Below are 13,474 nucleotides of genomic sequence, written 5' to 3' on the forward strand. Positions count from 1 at the left end.
TTAGGCTTTCCCTTTTCTCCCACTATGACTTGACTAGCACCTTTTCCTTGTGTTGTAGGTGCTAGTCTTCTATAATTAGAGGATTGATGTTCTAAGCTAGTCGATTAGAGACATCCTTGATAGTTATTGTTTTAGTAGTCTTGGTTGTGTCATGGGGAGGACTAACATTTGGAAATTGTGTGTCATGCATACTCTATTCTTCATGTTTCTTAGGCTCAACTATTGCCTTGTCATCTTCTTTCACTTTTTTCTCTCCTTCAACAATGTTATGTCTGTCATCATCTTCTTTGTCATCATCTTTAACCTCTAAGGGTTCAACTACTCCTTTCTTGACTGTGGTTAACTCATAAATGAGTTTCCATATCTGTGTTGATTTCTTTACAACATCCTCAATATTATTTTGTAGAATTTTGAAGGCTTTGTATTTAGGTGTGAACCTAATTGCATATTTCTATATAGCCTTAGCAAATTTTCCTTTAGTTAACTCAGACATTACTTGGGCTAGTGTGGTCTCCTTGATTTGTCTTTCCAAATTTAGACAATAATGCCATTTTTCTCAACAATGTCATATAGACTCTTAGGTAATGATTTGACAAATTCTAGTGGTGTTGTTTTAAACTTTGACATCATGACATATAGGGCCTCTTCCTCTTGGTTTTTCTCCTCCTTGCCCAATTTATCAAAATTAACATGAATAAAACCTAATAAATCTACATTATTATTAACATTTTCACGTAAATTCTCAAGATATAAGAGAGGATTATGATTCACCACCTTAAATTGGCTATTTTCATTTGACTCTTTTTTCTCTTCATCAAAATCTTGTTGGGAAACATATTTCCTTCTTTGTCTTTTTTGCTCCTCACGTCCTTGCTTTTTTTGCTTTGTCTTTTCCTTAGCCTTTTGTGTTGTAGCTTGTGTGCTAGCTCTTATTATAGGTGTAGTGGGCTTTGGTTGAATTGGTTTGACAAGTTTCTTTTTCCTTTCCACAAGCTATGACTTAGCCTTCCTCTTCTTTTGCTCTATAGGAGTAGGTGCTTCCTTAGCTTATTCTCCCGCGGCACCTTCAGTCTCCTCCTATTCTTTATCTTCTTTCATGCCTTGTGTCAATGCTAGAGGATTTTAACCTTGAGTTTCTTCTTCATCTTCATCCTCTTCTTCTTTTTCTTCCTCCTTGACACCTTCTCCAAATTTTTCTTTCAACTTCTTTACCAACTTGTCCTTCTTAATAACTAATGCAATTTTTAGTTCCATAGTAATCTTGGAATTTGATACTTCATAGCTCTCAAAAGATTTTGTAGTTTTTTCTACTTCCTCTACTAGTAGAATTTGTATAGTTGTTGAGGTTTCATCTACATTTACCTCATACCCTAAGGGTCTCAAAAATCTTACCCTTGGTGTGGCAGCTTGTACAAATGTGTGGTCACCATCAACAAGAAAACATACATAATTATAATGTTTCTCAACTAAAGATATTAGTATCCTTAGTCTCTACTTCATTGAATTTTGAAATCTTCAAAGTAACTAGTCATTAAGGATTCAAAATTTTCTCCTAGCTTCTCAATGTACTCACCAATCTACACTGCAACTGATTTTTTGATCTTCCATCCCACAGTATCAAATGAGGGGAATATGTTTTGTACATAAAAGAATATACAAATCAATATAGAACCAAATTTTCATTGTGCACTCTTGGTTTTCCTAATTTCTCCAAGTTTCTCCATCAATTTTTATAATTGTAGTTCTGCTAGATCATATGTATGATCTTTCTTAACAATCTTGTATCCAACATCCACAGCCATATAGGGTGCACTATTCAATCGACTGGATTGATAGAATTTGTGTGAGATTACCCTTACAACAAAGTTAATAAGAGGATCAATGATTGTATCTATAGTCATACCTCTTTTGTTCCAAAAAGCTCCAATATTGTTTTCAATCATTTCATTGGAAACACTTCTGAGTGTCTTAGGCTGATCTAGGGTTAGGTAGCCACTAACCCTATGAATTATTATTTTGGTTATTTTGATAGGTCCACTCTCTAGCCAAAAGGAATCATCATGAATTCAACTAAGCATAATTCATATCCACTCTATCTTTAATACATTTGGAAAATCTAGGGCTTGTGTTAAACCCTTTTTCTCAACAATTTTGTACTCTTCTTTCAAAACACCATTTTCACATAACTTGTTGTATGAAGCTTTGATTTCCATGTCACCAATGCTTCCTATCTTGCAATTATAAAATTTTCTCATATCTTGTACCATTATTACATTTGACAGGATCATTGATAATGCACCATAAGGGTCTTGTTTATATGTGATGTCAGGAATAGCTTTGAACATGGATTATTTAACTTCATTATTAACTAGTTAAATGTTTAAAACTTCCTTCCCTTGAACATTTTTGAAGTAGATTCCATTGTGTCAAACTAGGGTTTATGAAAATTAAGCTGTGTAGCTTGATTCTTTATAAATACCGTAGGAAATCTAATGAACTAGCATGAAATCATTGCTAGAATCTTTTGCAATCACTTGGAATAGTTTTTAGATCACCTTCCACTTTGCTCACTCTTTCTTAATTTTGAAATGGTGAAAAATGAGCTAAAATCAATCAAATACCATTTAAAAACCTTGCATTTAATGTTGACTTACACAATTGTAAGATTAGCATCAACCAATCTAAGGCTCACTTAACATCCATTGACATTTCTATCATTTAGAAGCTACTATGAGTTTGACATCAACTACCTAGTATTGATAGCATGGCAATTTTTGACATTCCACTCAGCACATACAGGAAACTTTTCATGCTCAACAACAACATGAAAAACTTAAAGAGTGATCATGAATTTCTAACAACATCTTGCATCTTTATTCATGCTAATGTATTCTTTTTAGTACTATCTCCTTTTGGAATTGATGTATGATATAGCCTTTAAATATTAGTTCCACATACCTCTTGATTTCTTAGTTTGATGAGGTGTGATCACCTGACCCATTGGGTGAAGTGATCCCTTCTCCATTTGATGTGCTACAAATATCCTTTTTCTTTCATGTCTTTTTCATTTCATCTATGATGTGTTCAACATCTACCTTTCCTTTTCCTTTATCAAATTCACAACTTGGCATCTTTGACCTAGTTGGATAGTAATTACTAATATGACTAGTCTTCAAATAGCTAAAACATGTAGTTTGACTTAACCACCTTTCATATTTACCTCTAAAGTGTGTCCTAATATAATTCTTAGGAACATGTCCATCATCTTGACAATAGTGGCAGCCATATCTTGTAGCATAGTCCCAATTATAAAAGTTTCCATTTTTTCTTACCTTTTTTTGCTTGTCTAATGACCACATAGATTTGGGTTTGCATTCAAAAGCTCTATGTCCATACTTCTGACAATTGTAATAATATCCTTAAATTTTTTGTGTATGCATGGTACTAGTTCTGCATTCATGTGCCTGATGACCTTGCTTGTTGCACTTATGACAATGATTCATGTTCTTAGGCTTGAAATTCTCATTTGTAGTCTTGCTCCTACACACATTAGTAGTATGTCCTTTCTTACCACAATTATGACAAGTAGGTTTGGAGTTTTTACATTTGTTGTTCCTTTGTTCTACATTTTTGGTTATTCTCCTTCTTTAGTTCTTGTATATCCCAATCTTTATGTATCATTCCTAGATCTAGGGGATCTCAATAATTTCTTAAAGTATTTAATGGATTAAATTGATTTGTTGAAACTTCCAAAAAATTCCATTTCTCTCTTTAGGTCACTCTACAATTGTTCATTCTACAACTTCAATGTAGTTATCTCAATGTCCTTGACATTTAATTCATAGTTTTCATTCATCATTTGACTTAAAGTATCAAATTACATGTTGGAAATCTTGTTTATCTATATTGACTTCTCTTCTAGTCTGTTGGCCATAATTCTTTAATCTTCTTCAACCATGGCTTTGTCTTCCATAGCTTTCTTCTTTTTTTTTAGTTACCTCACATAGTAGTGTAGCTTGTGATTCTTGCTCTAACTTGAGATTTTTGATTTCTTTATCTTGGACTCTATTATTTTCCATTAGATCTGCAAGTAGTACATCAAATTCATTGGAGTTGCCATTGGCAAATAGCTTAGTAGTGTCTATCTCTACATATTGTGTGTCATTCTCCACAATAGCAATCTCTTTCCTTCTCTTCAAGGATTTCTTTAGTTCCTCTCTTGCTTCATTCTATTGATGTAGTATGAGATGTATTTCAATATCCTAGTTCTCAATAGTCTTTCCCAACTTATAGACTTCCATTTTAAGGTCTTTTCTTAAAGTTGCAAATCTTTTCTTTTAGAGAACAATACTCTGATACCAATTGTTGGGACCCATGAAAATTTTCATCACACATAAATCTCATGCATTCAATGAGTAAAATAAAATAACATATAAAATATACATCTGAATCATATAAACATGTAAGCATTCACACACATAACACTAGATATGATTATCTAGAAACCCTCTAAGTGAGAAGGTAAAACTGGGGTGGGGATGAAACCCACAAATCTTCACTACTATAGTAGTAAAAGTGTAACCAATGAAGGTTACAATATTTTGACCATGAAACATGATCTACCCTATTAAAGGCTTACAAAGACTATTAGGTCTCACCTTGTTAGAGGATTTCAACACCCTGTTATAAGTGTGCCTTGTTAGAGGACTTTAACTTACAACTAAGTAAGCACCTTGCTAAAAGATTTCATACAGCCTATTACGACTACTTTGTTAAGAGGTTTGACTAAAATCACCTTTTAAAATGTCTCAGTATAGATCCTACAATTGGCACTTTCTTACTTGATAATAGATCGCCTCTAAACAATGTCTTCTTGATCCTTTTTTATCAGATGTCTCAATGCTATATCTATTTATCTATCCTTTGTTCTACTCGGACTGATTCTGCAATTCACTCTTTATTCATAACTTCTATATAACCTTGAATGCTTTGAAAAATATCCTCTTCACTCCTTCAATATTCATTACACACTCATAATGAAGAGTTTTGGTTTTGTCCTCCTTAAGAAGACTTTGGTGGCTTAGGGTTAGATATGAACCTATAGTTGAGATTCATCCATTTTGTCACTTAACCCTTCCCTTTTTCTAATTGGCTACATGTAATTGCATAGGTAATCCAACTAGAGATTTGTCCTTATCTCCAAAATATTGAAATACAATCTCAAGTCATCTCAAAAATGGTTTACATATTTGTTTATGCCATTACAAACAAATATGTCAAAACTATGTCACTTGACATCTAAAGTCTTTGATGCTCAACATGCACTAATCTTAATACTGTGACTTGGCACCTGAATTTCTCAGCATCCACTATTTACTTGGCTCTTGAATCAATTGACATGGTCTGTCTTCTTAGCACTTGAGTGACTTAGCACATGTGTAGCTCGACACTCACTATAGCTCGGCATGGTCTAATATTTACATGTTGTTCTTGGCATGTATGACTAGTTTGACATGAACTAAGTAAATGGCTTAACTATGTTGACACTCACTTTTCAAAACCAATCTAAGATCAACGCAACTTAGCAAGTGTATTCCATGAGAATATTTACATGTTGCATGTCCATCTATATGCAACATTACATAATAAAATAAAATAATACAATATAACTATAATATGCAATGTGTGCAACACCCATTATGTCAACAATCTCTCACTTGTTGTATTCATTGCATAGGGTCAATCCATAGCCATATAAATTAATAAGGAAACAATCCCTTGCAACACATTCACCGTCATGGATAAAAGTACACCATGTGCTCCATCCTAGTACCTACAACAAAATCAAAGTATATAGCTTCTCAAACATGAATGATTTGACCTCTTATTATGCCACTACCATTGAACATACATAGAAGCCATCCAAAGAGAAAGCCACCCAACTTGTTACATTAGAAGATCATAAAATCCTATACCAACTAAAATTCCAAGCACAAAAACCTAATACATAAGTAATCACATGTATACATATTTGTCAAAATATCCATAACTGAAATAGCACCCACAACAAGTGTCAAACCCATCCCACTATCCATACCTCAAAGGTATACCAAGAGAATCTCACATCATCAAAATATCTAATCTATAACCTACAGTCACCAGCCTCAAGAGAAATAATTACCACATATATACCAAAAAGCTCCCACTACAAAAGATAATGTCAAATCTATAACCAATCCACTCACAATATCTCAAGGAAGTGAATCCATGTAGTATCAAGGATACCTACAATACATAAACCAATATCCTTCAAGAATAACTCTTATAACAATTCTCCAAAACTCTCCTAACCTCTCCACAACCAACAAAGGAAAGAGATAAAGAAAAACCATGTCATCTATTATGTGACATACATGATCACAAACTAGTGATCACAATCTCTAGCCAATCTCAATTCCAATGTAAGTTAAAATTGAACATCTAGGAAGATAACCAAGACCAAAGAGAAATCATGCAAATCATAACTTGTATCATTTCCTTCTACAAGAACCTCTATATGCAAACTAATCAAGTATGATCTCCTCCATAAAACCCCAACCAAGAAGCCTGAACAATACCCAAACCATACCATATAACCAATCATATATGTAAGCCTCTCATAAGAAGATAAAACTCATAAAACCATTCATAAACTAAGGAATAACTATTCCTAATCCAAGAATTATGCCCAATATAAAACCATCTCCCAAACTCAATCAGCATAACAACATATGCACAAGGAGATAACCAATGCTAAACCATCTCTCAAATGAACCCTCTAGAACTAACTCTTTTACTGTAGCTCAAGATCCATATCTATGAGAGATAAACATAAATACAATGCACCTAAGAGAAACAATAGGCTATACCTCTCAAGCATAAAACCACCAAGTCGATGAAGAGTGGGGAATGAGAATTCTCATCAAGATATCCAAGTCTCCAACCAAGAATTATTTAAGAACAATCTCTTCTCAAGTCTATATCAAGTGAATGCCCCTCAGACTTCTTGTTGAAACCATCAATTGTCCACACAAACACATCTCTAATCCAAGAGAAATCAACATCACCATAGTCTCTAAGTATACATGAGCACATGTAACCAATCAATCCATGCCAACTCCAAGCACAACATAGAAATCTCATGAAGTATCCAGCTTATGATCAATGAACTCAATACAAAGAAACCAAACCCAGATCAATGTCAAAGTTCCAACCATGGCCTCATGAACACAAATATGACAACATGATCTAACCATCTCAACCAAAGAGATAGCATGCTCCATATGAACATACTATAACATGTCAAAACTCTAAACATATATCAAGAGTATACCATGAGATAATAATGAAACCATCCTCAAACCAAGGATAACATGTCAAATGAAAGCATAAACCATACCTTTACCAAGAACCTCATCAGTCTTCGAGATGCAACCATCTCCACACAAAATGAAGAAAACCGTCTGCACATACCAAGAAAGAACCATCTCCACATACCATGAAGATAAGAAGTGTGTCATACAAATGTCAAAGATGCTTTTGTAGCAACAATATCTAAGAAAAACCTCTGACATTTGAAAACACTCAATAAATATATCAATGCCAATAAGTCCCACTCAATCATAGTACCAAGTCACCTATGAAACCATAAAATCCATCTCCTAGATAAAGATACTCCAAGTCTACAATCACTGAACTTAAGTGTTAGTACCAAGTGAAACAAAGATCTTGAAACCAATAAGATACAAACCAAACTAGGAACTAATCCTACACTACCACCTCATCACTATCACAAGCTCCAACTAAACTGTGTATCTAAGCTATCCATCACATCATGATGAAAAAACCATCCTCTAACCATGAGAATCAACCAAGGCATTGAACCATCAAAGAACTCAAAGTGTGCATCATGAGCTCCTCAAAAGAAACCAAATAACCATGATCATCAACCAAGAAGATATATCAACATAACCAAATAAAAAATGCAAGCCAATGAACATCAAGGATGTACCTCTATATCCAATCATGTCATGCCAAAAATATATAACACCATGATCATATCCATGAACCAAGAAACTAGCTCTCAATATATCCAACCTATCATCATAAAATAGTCAACCACAATCCTCCACCATGATTGTACCTAGTAACAACATCTCATCCCTTCTACATGAAGAAAAATTAGCAAATCATGTGACTTAGGACATAGAAACCCAGATCCAAGCCACCAATCTAAATATGAACCAATAATGAAATATCAATGACCAAAGACAACCCATAACCATGTTAGTAATGCAATCTGTAAGTATAGATCACTTACAACATTGTACAACTTGTAGACCCAACAACTCATCATATATATCTAAACCAAACACTGATAACCATATCATCATGAGAGCAATATGAAATATGAACTAAGTATACAATGACATCAAATCTTAAATCTCCAAACATATAATGTCATAAACTCACAATGCTACCATAGTCAATATATATCATAAATTGTTAAAATTAATATATCACAAAATAAACATGCCAAACCTACACCAAATCTAAACTAGTGTGTAGAGCTCTCCAAAAGCTTTTATTTGACTACTTGAAGTAAAAATATCTAACTTTGTATGCCCTAATCTATGCTCAAAATAAACATCATCTAAATTTTAGGCTCTTAAAACCTAACAAAATGTCAATCAAAAAATAAAACCTACACCAATTTGTAGTGCTATGAATTAGCTTTCCAACACCTATATAAAGTCTGAAATCTAATAGCTTGAGAGAAAGTTAAATTCATTTTACTAAGACAATCTTTTTATCATTTTCACTATGATTTTTTTTTTTTTGTGACAAAAATTCCAACGGGATTAAACTTAATAGCCATCATGGGCTAAAACTAAAAAAATATTTCATTTTTTTAAACATGGCCAAATTAGGGCATGTTATATTCAAAATTTATGGAAACATCGACCCAAATCCATTGATGCGGTTTGTTTTTACCTTGGAGATAATTTCTGAAAGCTCCCCCTAAAACCCTCACTTAACTGAAACATCCAAAAAACCTTTTTGTTCAACAATTTCACATGTGAAAAAACTACCAACATTCCATAGTAAAAAAAAATCCAAAACCCTCAGATCTACAATGAACAACTCAATGAATATCTTGGCCTTTCTTTTATCCTCTTATGCATTCCCATGGATTCAATCTAGGGTTAAAAGATAAATCTATAGCTTTGCTACCACTTGTAAAGAAACTTGCAATAAGGAATATAACCATTTTCACATAACCCATAATAGATCTAAAAATGAATACAAAATTAAAATCCACATGCAAGACAATAGAAAACATACCCACAAAACTTGTGACACAAGATATACCCTTGGAAATCCTCATTGAGTGAAAAAACTTAGCTCCAAAAGCATCCATCACCATGTATTATTCAGGAAAAATACAATTGCAATACAACAATGGAAGCCTTCAAAGCCATAGCCACAACCAAGCAATCCATTTGAACAAGCATGAATCCACACATCCCATGCCATGCTTCCAAACTTCACAAATGCTCCCTTAGTTGACTTGTCAAGCACTGTCCCACTCAACTCTTTCCCTTTTTGCCTTCTATCTTCTCTCACAACAACTACCCTTGTGGCCGCTTATATAGTAGCAAGTCCCACAAAACCACCAAGAAATATTTTAATTTCTTGCAATTGTATTCAGTTGTAAGGGATTGTAGATTGCAATCACTAGAAAATAATACTATTAGACTTGTTATTGGTGGGCATAGCCTAGGGATTGTATGAACCATATTAAATCCTTTTGTCTTATGTTCTCTTCTATGAAATCTATTATTTTATGATATTGGTTATATTTTAATGTAACTATTATTTTTGTCTAAGGTTAATCCTAACTATTAAGCCTATTAGGTAATCTTTGTATTTCCCTTATAAATCCATTTAAGTTAAAGATAATTGAATATTTTTTTATGGAGACATTATCATCAAACACATGAAAAATATTTCAAGAGCCAAATTTATAAACATAATAGAAAATTCAATTCACAAATTTATAATAATAATATACAATACTTATATCTCTTATTGATTTTATATTTTAAAAAAATGGTATCTAAATATGCAAATGTGAAATCTCTTATCATATTTTAACACAAAATATGGCATATAAATATGCACATGTTACATGTCTTCTCTTTTTTATATAAAAAATTTGACATCTGCATATGCACATCACTACGAAGTTGTAGCATTTCACGTAAAATATATGCAAATTTTCCAAAATTATTCTACCATGTGTAGAATGATTCACCTATATAGCACACAATCAATCAAGGGAACCTTCTAGATTATCTCTAACCCTTATTGTATCAAGTATTTTCTTGTGACCAAATTCATATACTTTCCACAACTTCTTGTTAAGAGGCTTACCATGATATAGTATCAATTGAATATTTTATTGCAACAATAAGATTAGACTAATGAAGAATATGTCTTTGTGTCTAAAAATCCTCAAATAAACATGTGATAGAATTCTTGATAGGGTACCTACATTTAATTGTAAGTATAATTTAAAGTCAAAATTGATATATTATACATGAAAAATTCACTTAAAGAGATCTTCATGGTAGGGGACAAAAATATACTATCTTCTAATCCATGTGCCTATCATAGCAACATATCCTATTGGGTATTCAATATCCTCACCATCAATGACTATAGCTATCAATTTATTTTTGGCCTCATAACACCAACATAGAAAGTAATATGTTCCTTCATCATTATTGTCATATGTAATAGCTGCATATGCATGACCTATATTATATAGAAGGATAAGTTGATGCCAAAATTGAAAGTAATCTATTTTAATCAAGTAATAAATTGATAACTTAGTACCTAGTTCAACTAGGTTAGATACATGCTGAAAATTTGTTGATGTTGCAATCTGGTTGAATTGTAGTGCTATAGGAAATTAATATGAGTCAATTGGATGCAAAGGTATACAAGAGCATAGGTCAACTCACTCTTTTGATTCACATCAATCCTATAGATGATGCATACAAAAAGAGAAAAATCATGCAAGATTTCTAGTATAAATAGCTAGTGACACTGCATTTCAACTTTGAAATAAATGCATCTTACTTGATCCTGTAACTATAAAATAATCTTGCAAACTTTCAATGTTAGGTTCACATATCAACTAAAAATATCTAGAAACCAAAAATTTACCTATATTAGCTAGTCCCATTGTAGAATTGCACCATTGGATAATTATTTTGAAATATTTTATAATATTGTGCCACCTTCATACTTTAATTCCTCTCTACTAAGGGTTGTTTTCACACATGCTCCAACACCATTATGTTTTCCATTTTCATGTCCCACCTCAATGAAATTCCAAAATATTGCACTCCACTTGTCATGTGCATCCTACTCAACCACTAGAACATACTTGCATTCTTGAATTGTGTGATGCCATTGCTTGGCTTTATAATGTGTTGATTTTATCTTACATCTCTTTCCCTCAAATTGTCATAGAAAACTTTAAAAAATTCTTTCACAAACTCTAATGAATGAGTTTGATCATAGATGATATAGAAGTAATACTATCTTAATACCTTTATATCCTCCTCTGTGGTATCATGTGCATGAATAAATATTGTGTACAAAAATTGACACTTGTATAGAGTTACAATACATTGGTTGCACTATTTGAGGCTTTAGTGTATAGTTTTCAGTGAAGTCAACAACTGACACAATCATGCCTAGGGGAAAATTTTCCTTACACAACTTGAATTTACTATCTAACCACATAGCTCTATGTTGTATGACCTAAGTACTCATAAATATTTTCTTTTGAAACAATTTCATAAAATCAGCTACACATACATCACTTTTCATGAATTCACACCTCTCTAATTCTTTTCCATCTTTAATACCATTTATAACTAACTTTTACTTTCTAAGAGAAATTAGTTTCTTACCAATTTCATGTGTTCTATTTAGATGTACACATCTTTGCAACTTTTTCAACCTATCACATTGAGGGAAAAAAATTTCAAGCACATGGTCTTATAATAAATGTGCCCATTAGATCTCATTTACATAGTACACTTGCAATAAATTCTCTTAGTGACTTAGGAAGTAATTTTAGACCACATTCCTACAATATATCATTAGTATGTAAAGTACAACATATATAATGATAAGCATCATAATGCATAGAAAAATCAACATGTAGTGTGTATGATTTGTCTTAACATAGAATTGTTTTGTCATCTCAAAAAGCCTTTGGCTGATTTTAATTTGAGAAAATATTTGAAGAAATCTTTCATAAAATTGCGTTTGATTCAATCCAAAAATGTTTTACATGTGGCTAATGGTTTGTTTTTCCAATTCATCTTTTGACAACATCTTTTTGGTTTAGTGAATCCCTTGGGTTGTCATGCCAAATTTTTTCTATTAATTCTCTTAGGGCATCAAAAATAACTTTATCCTTACGTGGGAGTCTACCTTGGAATGACAAAAAATAAGTCTAATTAGAATTCTCCATTTTATCTCGCCTCACTAAGGCTTTGACTAATGTTCAACTTATCCTTAATGATTTACATGTTTTGCATATCATCAAAGTTCTTTCCATTTTCTTTCACATTATGGTTAATGTGAGGACCTTTTGACTTTTATTAACACCTTTAGTATGTGATTTTGAACCAATGGATTGTTATGGATCAAAGAAATTTATAACAATGCTTCTTTCACTATTATTTTCAAATGTTCTTAACCCCAAAGTTCTCATTGCCTCTCTAAATTTTAGAGTTTTTAAAAATTTCAACAAGAAGTTGGGATCTTCTACTTTGATTTATTTTTTCAAAATAGTTAGTCGAAATCTTTTGAATAATTCTCCTATAATTTCCTTCTAACATTTTATCATGCATTGGGTTCAAAATATTTTCATCAACGTCAATTAGAAACTTTATTTTTCCACAAATTACTCTAGGAGATGTTGATATACATCCATACTCTATATTTTCATTACTTACATTATGTGCATTCAACATTTCAACTTGATATGTTACATTAGGGGCATTAGGTGAAATTTGTCACAATCATTTCAATTGGGGCATGTTTAATATTTTTGTTTTTCAAATTAGGTAGATTTTCATCACTTACACTGGATGCATTTGATGATATACCTTCACATAAGCTCCTCCCTTGTTTGTGCCTTTGTTGCCTCTCATTTTTCAAGTGTTCCTCTCTTGTTCTTTCCCTTGATTGTAGATGCATATTACACTACAAAAAATAAAATAAATAAAATACACAATAAAATACCAAACTTAAAACAATTGCATCATTATTTTATACTCAATCACAAGATACAAACATAAACTAACATGTGGGGACAAGTTTTAATTGAACAAATTCATCATTT

This window comes from Cupressus sempervirens, chromosome 8, assembly GCF_028749045.1.
Source record: "Cupressus sempervirens isolate cs-2001-9-10 chromosome 8, ASM2874904v1, whole genome shotgun sequence".
Classification (NCBI taxonomy): domain Eukaryota; kingdom Viridiplantae; phylum Streptophyta; class Pinopsida; order Cupressales; family Cupressaceae; genus Cupressus; species Cupressus sempervirens.